The sequence below is a fragment of the Pinus tabuliformis genome, chromosome 6 (assembly GCF_031772625.1).
Source record: "Pinus tabuliformis cultivar Carrire ecotype Pingquan chromosome 6, CPIR1, whole genome shotgun sequence".
In the NCBI taxonomy this organism is placed as follows: domain Eukaryota; kingdom Viridiplantae; phylum Streptophyta; class Pinopsida; order Pinales; family Pinaceae; genus Pinus; species Pinus tabuliformis.
The window spans coordinates 1312823640-1312842468 of NC_142292.1; the positions used below are offsets into that span (position 1 = coordinate 1312823640).

General features: G+C 33.3%; 1 long non-coding RNA gene across 1 annotated transcript; it reads left to right on the forward strand.

The window, feature by feature from the left end:
• The first annotated feature begins 15300 nt into the window (after positions 1 to 15300).
• Positions 15301 to 18379, forward strand: LOC149263436 (uncharacterized). Its single transcript, XR_016249676.1, has 3 exons — positions 15301 to 15353; positions 15685 to 16061; positions 18331 to 18379. It is a non-coding gene; the product is annotated as an uncharacterized LOC149263436 (long non-coding RNA).
• The last annotated feature ends 450 nt before the right edge of the window (positions 18380 to 18829 follow it).

Consider the following 18829-nt stretch of genomic DNA (forward strand, 5'->3'; position numbering starts at 1 on the left):
ACATATAAGGGTATGAGTATTATCCTACTTGGAACATGATAAATTAAAGAGGAATATGTCTCTCTTCATCAGTAAATCTAATAAATATGATATTTTGATTGATTTATGAATTCAAAATTCCCAATGGCATTGCTTCAATCATGAGACTCATATAATGAATGTTGCAGGAAAAGAAGACACCATACAAATTCATAAGCATATTATTCTTCAAAATTAGGAAAATAAAACATTGGAATTGCCAAAATTGGGAACAATAGTTTTGTAGGGTCATTAAAGCATAGAATTATACCCATAAATACATGCAGCTCAGATGAAACTTATTATTTTCGCTTGCACAAAATCCTACAAAATTTGTCACTAGAAAATTGTTTACAATAACAACCCCCTTTTTATATGAAAGCTTCAGATAATAAAAGTAACAATTGTCCTATTCTCTATACGCACTTCAACAACTTATCAAAATGGTTTTCACATTCATACAAAAACTTGTAGAAATAGGAGGCCGCATCCATTAAATAACTCTTCATAAATTTACAGTACATGAAATTTACAGTAAGTAAGACATTTACTCTAACAATTTATATCCACAAAAGCTACATCCATTGAGGCATTTTGACTAACATGTTGCAAACATGAAATCTACAACCATTAATTCATTTTGAAAAAAAAATTGCAAGCCTGCAATCTACAGTCATAAGCATGCAATTTACAACCATTAATCCATTTTGAAAATCAATTTGCAAGCATGCAATCTACAACCATTGAGGCATTTGTCAAACACTTTGGAAGGGTCCAATCTACAACCATTGAGGAATTCTGTTAAACACTAGTTAGTAATTAATTTGAGATTATTCTTCAATCTATTTATCTCATAAAATTCATAAGCTGAATTAAACTGTTGGCATAATAAACAAAGACTTTCATGTAAAAAAAACTCGACAAGATGCAAACACATTTTGCAGCAATAATTTGAAAAATCACTTAGATTTACAAATGAGGTTCTAAACATAATTTTTTGGAATGAGATCCAGGGTTAAATGGTCCAATGTACCCGCTGATGTTGAGCTAAATTGCAATAAAAAGGACGAGAGACTCAATTCTTTAAAACATCAAAACTTTGGATCTCATTTACCACTTTTGTCAAACACATAGCATGCAAACTTTCATCTACAACTCTACATGAAGAAAGATAACTCAAAATTATGATACTCTGATTTATTCATTGAATTTATGAATTTCTATGTTCACTATATGAATTCTTGATACAAGTAATTAATAAAACATTTTACAACCTGCAAAGCTACTTCCCTTTACATAAGTTGTCAAACTTATTGCAGCCACTGCTACAATTTGGAAAACACGTGCCATACCTAAATGCTATAGCCATTATACTTTATGTTAATTAATTTGCAACGAAACAAAAGGAAAAACTTACATACAATAAACTAAATCCATTGAGGAGTTTCTTCAAACATTTAGTGTGCAACCCTTTTTTTATAGATCTAAGTTTTAATCAACAACCCAATTAATAGGAAGAAAGAACCATGTATTAAATTTCTACAAGGGATAATGAAATTCTATCAAACATATAATATTAGCTTTAGATAATAGACATGACCTTCTATGGACAAAATTTCATTATAAGTAGAATTCGAAGTCCTTGGAAACACGTTCTTATTTTAATTCCCTACATCTAAATTATCATACATAGCTGCCATGAAATTGTTAACTCATTGTGGGTTAGCTCAAAAATAAATTTCTACATATTTCATAAATATTCATAATTTGGTAATAATTTAAATTAGCAATAATAGATTCAAAAAATTAACACTTTGAAACTAATAAGAAGCCAAAATTTCAAGAGCATTTATAGATATACTTGACAATGTGTATACATATAACCCAAAAAAGATGAGAGTATGCTCCAACACCAATGCCCTTACCAACTCATTGTGAACCATTTAGTTTTCCACCCAACCATATCCACATGAAAATTCTCTCCCTGGAACCCCCGAGCTGTGAGAGCTCCCAAGCAATACTAAAATATAGTAGTAGAGAGTTATGCATAGAAAACTGAGGAAGATAAGTTTCACTTCATCTCAATACCACTCATCGACAACTCCACCAGGTATAACTACTGAGTAATTTAGCTTAGAAATTTCACATTCATTTCAAAACCATTTGGCTACTCTCCAAGACTCTTCCTCTCACATTCCTCTTCAAGTCTCTCCAACCCTTTGTATTACAATGCACTTCCCCCCTTTCAGTGAGAATACTTGAGACACATATATATAAGAGGAGAAACAAATTGGCGTCATAAAGGAGGAGTATTATGCATGCTTTGTATTCCATTTAGAGGAGCATAACTCATGCCATTAAGGAGAGGTATGCATGCCTTAGTTAAGGAGGTTGTATTTTGTGCTTTAAAGAGAGAGTAAGAGAAATCTTTTATGACATGTCTTTAATGAGTGTAAGAGGAATATGTCATTTTTTGAAGAGTGCATAAATGAGAGTGTAATGTATTATTGAAAGAGAGAGAAATTTGCATAGGTCTATGAAAGTCATCAATAAGAGGTGTGAAGTGATTGAGGAGATGAAGGTGACTTGCAATTCCATTTTAATAATAAGATCATAGTTTCATAAAAGACAATAATAATATTAATAATATTAATAATATCGAGGATTAAGTTGAGATTGAACTATTAGGATTGATTAATGATAAGCTAAGTTATGTTCTTTCAACTATACTTGATTACCCATTGATTGAAGGTGATTTACTATTTTGGAAAGTCATACTTTAGATGTTAGACATGACTTTCCAGTTTTAGAAAGTCACTCAAGAATTGTCCAAAATGAGATTTTATTCAGGAAATTCAACCCTGATTTTCCCATGAGTGGTATTTTTCTTCTAGAGAATAGGGATTTTGCATTCCTATTGCATACACTTCTTTGTTGTAGTAGATTTAGGACTTTGTGCCCTAATCTACTTCAAGGATCCAAGATTCCACACATTGACCTTTTAAATATTTAGGAATTCGCACCCAAATCTTTTTATTATAGATCCAAGGCTCCATGTCTTTATCTTTCATGGATTTAGGATTCCGTGCGTATCCTTTTATTATAGATCCAAGACTCCAACTCTTTATGTTTCATGGATTTAGAACTCTGCACCCTAATTTCCATGGCTTATCATCTACTCTACTTTGAAACTCTACTGTTCACCTTAAGGTACTGATTGTAAGCTAATACCTATCTGATGGTTCATTAGTAAGGCCTTGTTCCAAGACCTACACAAATCATAATCTCATAGATCAAAGGAATCAAATGAATTTCATAATTAACTTATTCACATTTTACTAAAGATTGTGTATGACTTCCACTGTCATTTTGGTTCTAGGGAAATGACTTCCACAACCAGTTATAATTTAAACATCCTTGTTTGCAAATAACCATGTCCCTTGTCAGATGTTGCTTAATAAAAAATTTAAGAATATATAATCATAAAAATCATGTATCATGATTTCTACAATCATTTATAATTTGAGCATCCTTGTTTGCAAATAACCTTGTCCCCTACCACATCTTGCTCAATACAAGATTATGCATATATAATCATACAATTCATATATCATCCATAAATCATAATTAACCATATTTTCCACATAACCATTCTCATCCTTAGATTTATGTGTCTCAATTTTGGATCACCATCCATGTCATACACATATGTCCAGACTAGGATACCAAGAGAGAAAACATCGATAATATGCTTTTAACCAAAATCAGTTCTTATACACACAACCATAGATATTATCATAAACACATAGCAACCCGGTGACCCAAACTAGATCTATATCATATAAGCATGTGCATAAGTCCTTCATGCATAATCTTATAACATTACATCAAAATCACCCTCTCTATGTGTCACAAAACTAACCTTGCCAAGGTGGGACACTATATACTCCTCCTCTTCGATTAAACTTTGCCCGAAGTTTTATTATAGTCATTATATATATATAACTTTCTAAAATCCAATCAGGTTGTCCATGAAGACCAAAAATACCTTATTGATTAAGTACCATGTATAGTTATGCCATACTAAATAGATTTTAACATACACTATAATACATACTATATCAAAACAATCATCTAGTCAAGCTTGTTATATATAGATACTATTATTTGACAATGAATTCAATAATATTTCCAGTGTCATTCTCTTAGGGTTCTACAGAAAATTTGAGCTTGCCAAGTCTTAAACAATTCTCACATTAGTTGTATAAACAACAATGATGGTCCATCCCATCTCACAGTCATATTTGCATGCAAAAAGCATTGAATCATCCACATACAATATCCATTGAAACTATGCAACAAAACATGTCATATATATAACCTACTCTTACACCCCACTAGATTTATGTCTCTTCTCAATCCAAGTTTTCCCTTTTTCATTCCATAAGCCACCCTTGCAATCAAAATCTTTAAGATTACCCACAATTTTTAGTAAGTATTTACTCTTTAAGAAAAAACACAATTCGAAGTTCAAAACATAATGTGTGTGTGTGTGTGATTTTTAACAAGCTCAGGTTCCATACTGTCCTCATTAACCCACTTTTATATTATAGACCATTCCTTTAATTCTCATAATCTTCATTATTATTCACTTCTCTTACTTGAGAATCAAATATGAAGGACTCAGTTAGAAGATATTCATTCCAAAAACAATTAAATATATATATTTTTTGAAGTGGATTATAATCAAGAACAACTTTCTTAATTATACAAATATAATATCTATATTATAGAATCTATCTTGATAAACTAGAAGTCAATTTTTTTCCCACTATAAAACCACTCATGATTTCTATTCAATAATTAATCAATTCATTTGGTTTCATGTCTTATTCCATCCTATTAATACATACAAAAAAACAAGTTGTAAATGTCCCCTAATAATAATAAAAATAATAAATAATATAATATAATATTAAAATATAAGAAAATAATGATAAACAATAAACAAAATATAATAATAGTAAATAAATAATAAATAATGAATAAAATATAATAATAATAAATAAAATAGTAAATAACAATACTAGAGTTCTAAATAAATATAAATAAAAATAAACTATAAAAATAATAATTAAAGTTAACAAAAAGTAAAATAAAATAAGAAATAGTTAAATTAAGATAACTATAAAATAGTAAAAATAAGTAAAGTTAGCAAAAAGTAAAAAAGAATAACATAAGAAAGAACTATATTAAGAGAATTACTAAATTAAGTTAAACTTAAAATAAAGAAATAAAAGTTACATGTTGACACATGGAATGTGTGCATGCGGTTCCCCTTCCAATGTTTTCTCTATTTAATAGACGGTGAAGAAGATGAGAGATCATTCCATGATTCCATCATCCATTCTACTGGGAGAAAAGTGTTGTGAGACAAAGGATTCCTTGGCAGTAGTACATTGATTGAGAGCTTAGGGGTGGCCAGTTGTAAAAAAATCATATGCAGCTAAGTCTACTGTTGGGTGGAGAGTCGTCCCCAGAACTTTATTGCGGTTAGCAAGATTCAAATAACGTTCAACTTCAAAATCACAAGTAAAGAATATCATCGCCACAGGTAAGTTGTCTCTGGTCATATTTCTAAAATTCAATGTTAAATAGTTGATAAATTGCATGTTGATTATAAATTGCATGATTAATCTAATTATTTGCATGTTTTAATTTTGGGTATGTTACATATGGTATCAAAGCAAGTTTCAAGTCTAAGTGGCCTCTAAGTAAAAGTTTGAGAAAAATCCCTAATTAATGTATTTGAAAAAGATATGTCATTATCATTAAAATTGGCTTGTTTAAATAAATTTCCTATCTTATTAGGGTTTTCAAATTTCCAAATTTTTTTATTACTATTTTTTTTATATGTATACTACAAAGCTACGGTTATAAACCTTAAACAAAAATTTATTAAACATTAATAAAAACCCTAAATCCTTATGATATACATAGTAAAATATTTAATAATTTTACATGATAATTCCAAGAATTTTAAAATAAAGAATAATGGTTTCTAGGAAGAACTATTCAAATACAAACGAGTTCCACTCAAAATCTCCTCCTCACGCGAATTTGCATTGCAGCTATCTGAACGGCTTGAAAACTTCATCAAATTTATGAATATTCACCAATATTTATCTAAGATTGGCAAATCCTTGTGCTCCCCAAAGAAACGACAACTATTGAAAGAAAAGAAAAAAAAATATTGGGGTCCACCGTAGAGAGTAGCAGGTTATCATTATAAAAGTTCTCGGGAATTTGGACGGTTTTGTTTTAAACGACGTCATCAAATTCTAAGGGAAAACGTAAAGCCCTATGTCTGAGGGATTAGAGTGGAATGATGTGGATTTTCGTCGGAATTATATGCGCTTACAGTTGGACTTCGCGTGGGTCAAGTTTTTGAGTTTGAGCTCTGTTTACATAAACAAGTTTAGACTACTACAGTTAGATTTGTTGTAATCAACATGCCATGCAATAGTTATTTTCGGTTTACAAAGCATGAATGGAAATTGAAGAGTTGAGCCTATAAACGCGGGGACTTGCACCGTAAGCAACTTATGTCGATGAAGCGTGAGCTAAGGGAGAGCATTGATAAAGCTTTTAGAAAGACTAACACAAATTTTTATAATATAATTTTTTAATGCTTCATCTATTAAAAAAATAAAAATATCTCAATCCATTTGAACATAGAAAACCAGACCCACAAATTACAAAATATAGAATTTTGATAGTCACTTTTTTCATTTTGTTTAATGGGAGAAACCCCTGGTCTTCTTGCGGCGTACCATTAATACCAGTGAAAATGCCAGACACTCCCGCAATTCTACCATTTCTTTTATCGATCAAAATCTATTAATTGATTGGGCTGAAGCTTACTATTTACTTAGAAGTGAGAGCGGAGACGCCGCAACTAAAGAGTCTCTTATAGAACAATTAATAATAAGCACGCTCTCTATTGAGAATGGTAAAGAAATCTATAAAACTGCCGTATAACTTACGGCTAATATTAGAACTATAGAGTAACCAAAGTGTTCAGCCAAAAAAAGATTATTAAATTCTCATGCTTTAACATGATACATGTACAATAGGTGTAGTAGCATGCGTATTTCTTTAAAGAGTGAGTTACATATTTAATGTTTTAGAGCGGAAGTAAAAGATATTTAAATATAGACCCTATAAAATATTTCATCCATAAAATATACAATAATTGTATGTATTATATATTGATGTTAAAATTAGGTGTTTTATTATATTTAACACTTTTTTGATGTTAAAATTAGGTGTTTTATTATATTTAACTTTGTTTTTAAAATTATATGAGTCAATCTGAAATTACATTCTTTTCCATTTAGTTTTATATTACGCTTTTCCATGAAATAAAAAAGTGGATCAAATTAATTGTTTTAATTTATAATTATATAAAATATTAATTGAAAAAGTGGGATGAAATATTTTGATATATTCACAATATGAGTTATATGTGAATTTAATTTATGATATAATAAATTTTATAAAATTTGGTAAATGTAAATTTGATTATTTAAAATAATATTTTTATATATCATTTTAATTTAATGATGAAGTAGTAGATTTTTGAGTTGTATGTAATAAGATTATAAATTTATTTTGAATTTTTACTTAAAGCATGGTTGTTATTTTAATATAGAGAGAAATGCATGAATATATGTATTAGTGATTGCATGGATAATTAAGGTTATGCAAGCTCTCTAGTGAATTTGAAGTTATTAAGTTTATTTGTTGACATGATCCCAGAATGTCACCTCTTGAAGAGGAAAAGAAGGGTAATAAAGGGCTAATTATGGATATTAAAGCAATGTCATTAGAGGTGAAATATTGTACCATGACTTAACTTATTTATCTAGCCTATGCAACTAATAGTGACAAAGTTATAAAAAGACACTAAGGGAGTGAGTTCAAGTTTTACAAACAAGTATTCTTTTTATTATCACAAAGAAGTAACTTAACACTCTTGAGGTGGCACATGAATAAGTAACCATTTGAAAAGATTTTTGTTAAAACATATTTTTTTTTTGCTATAAGAGAAGATAATAAGCAATATAATGTTTAATGGAAGATGACACGTATCGAGAAAAAAATATTTTTCAATCAACTAGTGAAGTTAAAGGATTAGAAAATGGTGACTATCAATAAATTATAGTGGAAATAAAACCATGAATGTCGATATGGTGGAGTGAAGAGGACAATATATATATATATATATATATATATATATATATATATAGAGAGAGAGAGAGAGAGAGAGAGAGAGAGAGAGAGAGAGAGAGAGAGAGAGGAATGCCTTAACATAAACATAGTATTTCATGGTAAGTCTAATATTACCAATAGTCGAGTAGGGTGTCAATGTTAATGACAACAATATGAAATTTTAGGATTGGACCAGCTAATTAAGTTCATACAGTTCTTTAAACAATATAACATGAAAGTGTGAAGATAAATGTGACAATGTACTAATGTCTAAGGTTAATTTATGAGGCCAATATTAAGTGGCAAGTTCTCTTAAGGATATTGATGAGTGGATTGAACAATAAGATTGGTAAGGGTGAAAGTGATGACTTATATAATTTATAAGTGTCAATATAAGGAGTGTGAGTACTTGCTATTGATAGTGATAATGGCTATTCAACTTTAGAAAAGGAACAAACTATACTGAGCATGAAGCATGGGAAGAAAATATTGTTGGAAAATCTATAATGGGATTTTGAGAAAGATTACACCTAATTGATAAAAGAAGTGAGAATCAACTAATAAATGGTGTACTTAACTAAATTTCATTCATTATTTCAAGAGTTGATTGATTTATTGTTACTTTATGTATATATATATATAAGGCAAAAAAAACAAACAAACAAATAAACAAACAAAAACAAAACAAAACAAAACATAGTTGTGTGCCATTATATTGAAAGAATTATTGGTAAACACATTAGGAATACCAAATCATTCATGGAGGATAATGGTGGTAGTGGTTCCAAGCATTTGAAATTCTAAACTAAAGATTTAAGAAGTGAAAATTAAGGTGGAAGAATCCCTAGTCCAACTTGAAGATGGATGAATCTATGACAAAAGAGATCAAGTGGGAACTTGATAAGATAAGAAGATATTTTTAAGATGAACAAGGACAATTATGAAAGTGATGGATAAATCACTAGGGGACAACAACCCTGATGCGGGTGGTTAAGAATAACATAAGACTTAAATAAGGATGGCCTCGTGTATGTGTGCCATTTGGTTAAGCACAATATGCATAGTGATCATGAAATTTTGGCTTGATATTGATGATTTAAATGATTGTACACACGGTAATATATTAACAATGAAGGAAGAATATTTGACGAGAGATTAAGGCTCAAGATGATGAGACTCATTTGAAATTTAACAATGTACTTAGATGAGTATAACTACAGTGTAAATGGTTAACTTCCTAATACAAAGGACAAGAAATGATTATTAAAAATTAATTGGTACCTTGATGAAAACTTGACACTAATAGTACTCATGAAATAACATAGATCCTAGAGGGATGTTGAATAATCTTAATTCATAGTTAGCATTCATTATTTATATAAGTAAATGAAATTAATTCATGATAAGAATGTTTATAGTGTATTTTTGTTCTATATTTGATAAGTATTGAGATGATTCTCATATTAATGATGTTTCATGATATGATGGTATGTGGTAAATGGATATTGTTCTGATGAGAGGCTAATGTTGTATATGTGATGCTTATTTATTTATTTGTTATGATAATGATGTTGAATGCTCATGGTGATATGTAATGCATAATGTGGCATATGGATTATGATGTTATGTTATGAGGTTATATTGACACATGGTTCATTTATTATGTGATGATATTTCTTTGATGTTGATATGTTGATGTTATAATTTAAGAGGGTACTTCATGTGGTAATCACACATTGATTTTATGATAGGCAAGAGTATGTAGTACTTTACTATTCAAAATATGATGATTAACAAAGATCTTTTGTTATCACGATGAAATGCAAGAGTTGGCATGTGGATTATTTTCTATGATATTATGGTTATTGCTAATGCATTGGATGTATGTTGAGATGTGGTGATGGATAGGAAATACACAAATGGGCCGAGAGGGTTGGTTTGTTTGATGATCTTCTAGGAGCCCATACCTACGAGGGAGAATATGTAACACCATATAGGTTGCGGACATAATCAACACTACATATGCCAGTGGTTCCTTTGTCTTATATAGCTCTTGATGGATAGCTGTTGAGGGGCTATGGTACCATCTTGAGGAGGCCAAGTGCCTGATATTGTAGGTTAGGTGTCTAATATTGGATTGGGATGTCAAAGTCTGGTGGGGGTGTAAGGACTTTGATGCCTGGGGTTGTGCACCTTGGTAGTTGTGGAGGGAGTGGGCCAACCATGCCAAATTCTTGGAGTCATTGAGTACCGTACCAGATGCCTGCCTTCGGACAGATGAGGTCTGAGTCGGGCGTGAGCCTTGGGGCCAGCCTTGGACTAGGATACAGACCGGGGAGGCTTATGCCTAGTTCCGAAAGTGGAAAAATTGATAGATATTCCTTGAGATTTCTCGGGTGTTGTGAAAACTTTTGATGTCTGCAGGTTATACTAGTTCAGTAGAGGGTGTAGAGCAAACATTAAGCAATAAATAACTAAATAAATAAAATGTTAAATAATTCAACTTAACTTCGGGACAAAATTCCTTAAAGAAGGGAGTATGTAATGTCCCCTAATAATAATAAAAATAATAAATAATATAATATAATATTAAAATATAAGAAAATAAATGATGAATGATAAAAAGAATATAATAATAGTAAATAAATAATAAGTAATGAAGAAAATATAATAAATAAATAAAATAGTAAATAACAATACTAGAGTTCTAAATAAATATCAATAAAAATAAACTAAAAAAAAAAGTAAAAATAAGTAAAGTTAACAAAAAGTAAAATAAAATAAGAAAGAGTTAAATTAAGAGAACTATAAAAATAGTAAAAACAAGTAAAACTATCAAAAAGTAAAAAAGAATAAAATAAGAAAGCATTATATTAAGAGAATTACTAAATTAAGTTAAACTTAAAATAAAGAAATAAAAGTTGCATGTTGACACATGGAATGTGTGCATGCGGTTCCCCTTCCAATGTTTGTTCTATTTAATAGACGGTGAGGAAGATGAAAGATCATTCCATGATTGCATCATCCATTCTCTTGGAAGAAAAGTGTTGTGAGACGAAGGATTCCCTTACAGTAGTATGTTGATTGAGGGCTCGGGGGTGGCTAGTTGTAGAAAGATAGCCAATGGTTGGATGGAGAGTCGTCCCCAAAACTTTGTTGTGGTTAGCAAGATTCAAATAGCAATCAACTTCAAAATCACAAATAAGGAATATCATCGCCACAGGTAAGTTGTCTTTGCTCATATTTCTGAAGTTCAATGTTAAATAATTAATAAATTGCATGTTGATTATAAATCACATGATTAATCTAATTATTTGCATGTTTTAATTGCTGGGATGTTACATATGGTATCAGAGCATGGTTGCAACTTTGAAGCATATAAGCATTAACATACATATCCAATTTTGATTAAAATGTACATGTAATTTGGATTATTAACCTGGTTAAATATCTCTATTATATTTATTTTCCAATTAAAAAATATATCTCAACCTATTTTTTTTTTTTCTAAATAATTAATACTTTATAACACTAAATTAAACTATATTTTAACTTACTTTATAATTACGCCGTAAGGCGTTTCCCTCTGAGATCCATCCCCCATTTTGCCTACGTGTCCTCCTCTGACGCCGTACGATGAGATGTTAGACGATTACAAACACCACAACCGTCGATCAAAAATGTCACTGAGGCGGTCCGGGTAATGAAGAGCGCGGAGTGCCAATCGCCGGTCTGGGTAATGAAGAGCGCGGAGTGCCAATCGCCATTCCAGAGGTAGGGTTTCTCCAATGGTGTTCTCCAGGCGGGCGTCAGGACTTGCCTCCTCTGGATCCCTCAGGACTTGCCTCCCCTGCATCCCTCCACGCCGCTGTGGATCCCTCTGAATCATCCATGCATTGTATTGCAGAGGTTGGCAACAAACCCTTGCGTAGTGCCTTTGTTTGGAAAACCAGTAGGTCTAGATGCAGCCGTTGAACATACGACAATTGAATTAACACAGAGAAGCTAAAACGGTGGTGTTAATGGGATTCACTCACACAGAAAGGCGGCTTTATCAATTGATGTTTGCTGACCGTGACTATGATAAACTCGATGGAACTGGAGACAGGGCATCTCTTTCTCTCAAGGACAACGACAACGCCAAGCCTCTTGTGATTGTTGACAACTGTTTGGAGAGGGGGTATTCTGTGGTGACTGTTCAGTGTAAAGACAGACCTAAGCTTCTCTTTGATATTGTTTGCAGCTTGACAGATATGGAGTATGATAAACCTGGTCTAAAGCAGATGCTTTCAAATAGAATTTGATAATAAACAACCGGCTCCTATTATCTTATGGTTTTCACATGCCGACCTGCAGCCTGATTTACATGGTTAATATGCCCGTGTGCGCGGTGGATTTGTGGCATATTCATACGAACAACTTTTTGGATGTTTTGATATTAGCAAAATCAGCTAATAAACTTCCGTTACTGGTTTCCTCTGCTCAATGTTTTTTTTCAGATCGAATGTGAGGTCACCTAACTCAGTGCAGGAAAATCCACTGTAGGTAGTATTTCTTGTTGCGTTTAAATACATTTTGGGAAAAATCAACATGTACTGCTGCTTTCACCAACCATTTTCTGTTCTTTGAAACCGCTATCAAAAAAGAGTATGTCCTGTTGAAGTTACACCGTGCAGGGTAGAGAACTTCTGTAGGTTCATTTTGTGGTTTTCAATGTCTGAGCTAAATAATAATTCTTTTCAGTACTGCTTGTTTTTAAACTGGTTTAAGGATAACCCTGTTCTATGACGCCATACACCTTTTTTTTTCAGATGAAAAAAGCGATATATTTATCAGTATAGAATTTACATATGATGCAAAATCTGCAGCACAAAGGTGCATATCAGAGTATTTCGTGGCAATGTTGATTTGCTCTTTCTGATTTATAAGATTTCTGTTGTTATTTCACGGGAGGTTGCTATGCGCTGTATCATGTCTCGAGTGTTGGACGTGCAAGGAGCCAAAACAGAACTAGAAAAGCAGTTTCACCTCCTTTTTTCACTTCCAGCCACAGGAAAATGCTCTAATATTGTGTAGGTGATTGTGTAGGTAAAGAAGAATGAAGGAGGTGAAATTGTCGTTTCTCCAATTTTAGTGTTCTTCTTTTATACCACAAAGGTCACAGGAAAAAGGGAAGAACGTCAATTTTGGTGTTCATCCCCTTCTCCAAGTCCATCTACCGCTGTCACTATTCTGTCTGCTCGAGGAAAAGATGTCGGCACTCTAAACCACTTTGCTATAGGAGAAGCTGCCGGCACTGCAAACCACTTTGCTATAACAAGACACCAAGCTCAAGAAAGAACATATCCACCGTATCTGCTATCTGCTCTACTTTGTATTTTGCCATTGGCATGTCTACCTGTCATATTAGTGTCTATGTAATACATTGTGGTTTCGATGACATCAAGGGACTCAATGAGAAAGCTGTAGTTCTAACTCCTAAACTACTATTTTATGTGTGTTGATTCTTGAATACTCCAATTTCTTGTATGTTTGATGTAGGAATTAGTTGCATCAATATTAATATTTTGTAAATGTTCTAAATTTTTGAATATATATATATCCTTGTCACATTTCGAATGTTGCTGTGTCCTGTGTTGGACGCTCGTATCCACGTCTCTTGCATGTCCCAAGTCCTGGTGTTGTGCGACCTAGAATCCCATGATGAATTGAATCGCAGATCCATTTTTAATTTCAAATGAGTAGAATTGAAAGAACATTTGATGTTGAGTCTCTCCAAGTTGTTTGAATCAGTTGTTTTCTTTTGATGCATTGTATACTTGAGATTCAAAGTACTTGAATAAGTTTAAAAAATTTATATGCAGAAATCTTCTAAACTCATCTCTTAAAGGGGTTCTAGCACCAGAATTGGCCCTTCTAGCTTCGCTGCAGACACTGTAAGTGCCTATTACTCAAATGAAGCTTGCACATGAGCCAAGTTTTTGTACAGTTATAAGTTAGTGTAGAAATATGAATATGTTTGCCGAACTGTTGACATGAACAACCTCGAGCAAATTGGTATCTTATGCAGGAACCTTCGTGCAAACAATATACTGGGTACCATACTGAGAGAACTTGGTCAACTAAAGAATCTACAGAATTTGGATCTGGCTTTGAATTGGCTTAGTGGTGCCATTCCCAATGAAATTGGAAATTTGTCAAACATTGCCATAATGTAAGATAAATCCAATCTGGTGCACTTTGATCGAGCCCGACGCTGGATATTATTAACAAATGCATTAGCATGTCTCCCTTTTGATTATTTTAAATGCACTCGCATAAGTATATACCTTCTTGTGCAGATCCCTGGAGGGCAATAATTTGGCAGGCACCATACCTCCAGAACAGCGGTTGACTCGGTTTTGGGTGCCAATTCCAACAACTTGGGTAAAAGTGAGCTTACAGTTAGCCATTTGAACAAGTTGTTCCCATGGCCAGATTACACAATTTGAAAACTTAATGTGTACGAGATCAAAATTCATTCAGTAAATAGCAACTTTGAGCATTGAAATAGATAATAAGAGGAAGAATTGAGGTGGGCTGTGAAAATCCCATAACTTCAAGCCATAGAGCTATTGGCTCTGAGCACCATGGATCCCTCAATTATGAAAAGTATGGAAGTAGAGTTAGATAAACTACCCAGCAAAGAAATTTTTCAGGCTCCTGATCTGCGCAAAGCATTCCAAGTAAGTATGCTTTTCTACCCTTGGTACAGACTCCAGAGTAGAACATTGGAGATCTTCAATTTCAAATTTCAATCCCAACGATTTAAGTATTATTTACTGAACCGAGTAGAGAGAATTTCATACTAAACCCACCGCAGTAAATTTTACTTAAAGAAAATGCTGATCCTCCGACTGCTCTGTCTCTTTATATTGATATGGGAATCCCAATTTCTCTCACCTATTAATCTTCATATGCATGCAGACTTTATTCAAAGGCAGATCATGTAGAGAGTTTACCAGTGGAGCTTTGTCCAGGGCCAAGGCTAAAACTACAGTGGGTCCTTTGGAAACTATCTGGTAACTTTTCTTCATTCATTCTTCGTTTTATTCAGAGACAAGATGAAATGTTTTTAATCTTTTTATTGGAAATTTCAAGTTGCATTATGCAGACAGCATGGTGCTTACTCTATAAAGTCCAAGATCCTACTGGAAGTTACTGCTTAGTAATGGGCAAAATGGAAAGAAAACTCTTTTCTTTTTTTTCAATATCTATTATTCTTAGTATCCATTTAGGGGTTGGGGGTGATGGGAGGAGGGTTCGGTTCCAGACATTTTTTTTCTTCCTGTTCTTACTGTTTTTTAGGTCTTGGGCTTCCTGAAATTTATAAAGCCTTTTATCTTTTGGCAGCAGAAAAGCCATCATTCAAATTAAGTGTGGCTGATTACAAGGAACTAACTAGAGATGATGCAACGCGGAAATGGTCATTTTCTCATGGGGTTGTTAACAGCTTGGACTGCTCAAAATGTAAACGTTAGAAATACTGATCGAATCCTCTTGAAACAGAAGTTCCAGCTGGCTACGAGAATCCTTGGGTCTGGGAAACCGTGGGTTGTCAGATGAAAGCAAGGGAATTTGGATGGTGGAGGATGAATGCTGGGACGAAAATTACCCACTGTCTCTTCCACAGTGCTATCTCGCTTGACCTCTTCTCAATGTTCATGGGATGCTGCAACCATGGTGGGGTGGTGATGATGCTTCTGCATCATTGAACTTGGTGGGAAAAGGTGTTTTTGAAGTAATCTGACTGTTGACATCCACTTTGAATTTGAAGTCAATATCTCTAAACGTTATATGCATGGCATTGGATAAAGGTGACAGTTACTTGGAGGCTAATTCTCATTTTATCGGTGTTTTTTATTACTTGGAATTTTCTGAATTGGTTGGCCTTGGGAATCACTCCTGCTCAGTTAATTTTCTTCTACACTTGTCTCCATAACCCACAGAATTCAAGGCACTACAGTCACAAACAAAATTTTAAGAGTTTCTCATCATTGCTTTTGGAGATTTACATGTGGGTCTGCAGATTTGAGGTGTTTGAGAGCAGATTTGCACAAAGAATTTTAGCAAATTAATGATTATAAGAGCTGATCTGAACATTAGCTTGATGTCCCATCAATTTCTCAGCAGAATTTAGGTGTAACAATTGAATTACAGTAAACTAATTTTCTGATACCAAGTGTCTTTGTTGGTCAAAGTCATTTTTTTTGCACTTTAGATCACATAAGGATCTCTCCTGAGGGCAGAAAAGCACTAGCCCAAAGTGCAGAGGGAGTATACAATAGGTGACAATGTACCCTCCCTAGTTCCCTTTTAATTGGATGGCTTCTAAGCGTTAATTGTACAGAGAACTTGGAACTTGGGAATGTATGGCTTTGTATATGCAACCATTTGCCCTATGAAGCTCTATAGTTGGATCTTCTATGCCTAGCTTCAACCTTGTAAAATTTTGAGCAATCCAATTATTTATCAGGAAAATAACACTTCTCAAACTACATTTCTCTAAAGTTTGTTTACAGAATTTGCAAATCTTATTGCACTCCGAAGTTGCAGGATGCTTTTTTTGCTTTTGTCAAACCTGCAAAGCGCACAAAAATTTCGACCATGTTTTGGCAGGTGCCTAGAACTTACCCACTATGTCACTCTTAAATTGGTGAAAGTCAGTTTGTGTTTCCAGGGAACCTTTATTTTCCCTAGAAAAATGAGGGCAATCAGATGATCATTGTATCTAGTTGCATTGATAATAGAGAGTCAATTTAGAACACAAAAAATAGTGTGCACATTCTAGAGCAGATGTAATGTTATGTTGTGCTTTTATTACTTTAAAAAGGACAATTTTTTTCAAAAGCAACATCAACAACAATTGAATGGTTATCATGGTTGTAATATAGTTAATATGGATTCAGAATAGCCAAGAATTGTATAGTGTGAGGCCATGTTATATGTATCTCCTAAGAGGCCAGAGACATCCCCCAGGGTCTGCATGTCTGTATCCCATGTCTCAAATACATGACACACTTAGGCATGTGTTGGACATGAGTTTGACACATTTCCTAAAAAAAACAAGACACGTGGAAAACTTGATTCTGACACATGACCTATCATGTCTCGAGTGTTGGACGTGCAAGGAGCCAAAACAGAACTAGAAAAGCAGTTTCACCTCCTTTTTTCACTTCCAGCCACAGGAAAATGCTCTAATATTGTGTAGGTGATTGTGTAGGTAAAGAAGAATGAAGGAGGTGAAATTGTCGTTTCTCCAATTTTAGTGTTCTTCTTTTATACCACAAAGGTCACAGGAAAAAGGGAAGAACGTCAATTTTGGTGTTCATCCCCTTCTCCAAGTCCATCTACCGCTGTCACTATTCTGTCTGCTCGAGGAAAAGCTGTCGGCACTCTAAACCACTTTGCTATAGGAGAAGCTGCCGGCACTGCAAACCACTTTGCTATAACAAGACACCAAGCTCAAGAAAGAACATATCCACCGTATCTGCTATCTGCTCTACTTTGTATTTTTCCATTGGCATGTCTACCTGTAATATTAGTGTCTATGTAATACATTGTGATTTCGATGACATCAAGGGACTCAATGAGAAAGCTGTAGTTCTAACTCCTAAACTACTATTTTATGTGTGTTGATTCTTGAATACTCCAATTTCTTGTATGTTTGATGTAGGAATTAGTTGCATCAATATTAATATTTTGTAAATGTTCTAAATTTTTGAATATATATATATCCTTGTCACATTTCGAATGTTGCTGTGTCCTGTGTTGGACGCTCGTATCCACGTCTCTTGCATGTCCCAAGTCCTGGTGTTGTGCAACCTAGAATCCCATGATGAATTGAATCACAGATCCATTTTTAATTTCAAATGAGTAGAATTGAAAGAACATTTGATGTTGAGTCTCTCCAAGTTGTTTGAATCAGTTGTTTTCTTTTGATGCATTGTATACTTGAGATTCAAAGTACTTGAATAAGTTTAAAAAATTTATATGCAGAAATCTTCCAAACTCATCTCTTAAAGGGGTTCTAGCACCAGAATTGGCCCTTCTAGCTTTGCTGCAGACCTGTAAGTGCCTATTACTCAAATGAAGCTTGCACATGAGCCAAGTTTTTGTACAATTATAAGTTAGTCTAGAAATATGAATATGTTTGTCGAACTGTTGACATGAACAACCTCGAGCAAATTGGTATCTTATGCAGGAACCTTCGTGCAAACAATATACTGGGTACCATACCGAGAGAACTTGGCCAACTAAAGAATCTACAGAATTTGGATCTGGCTTTGAATTGGCTTAGTGGTGCCATTCCCAATGAAATTGGAAACTTGTCAAACATTGCCATAATGTAAGATAAATCCAATCTGGTGCACTTTGATCGAGCCCGACGCTGGATATTATTAACAAATGCATTAGCATGTCTCCCTTTTGATTATTTTAAATGCACTCGCATAAGTATATACCTTCTTGTGCAGATCCCTGGAGGGCAATAATTTGG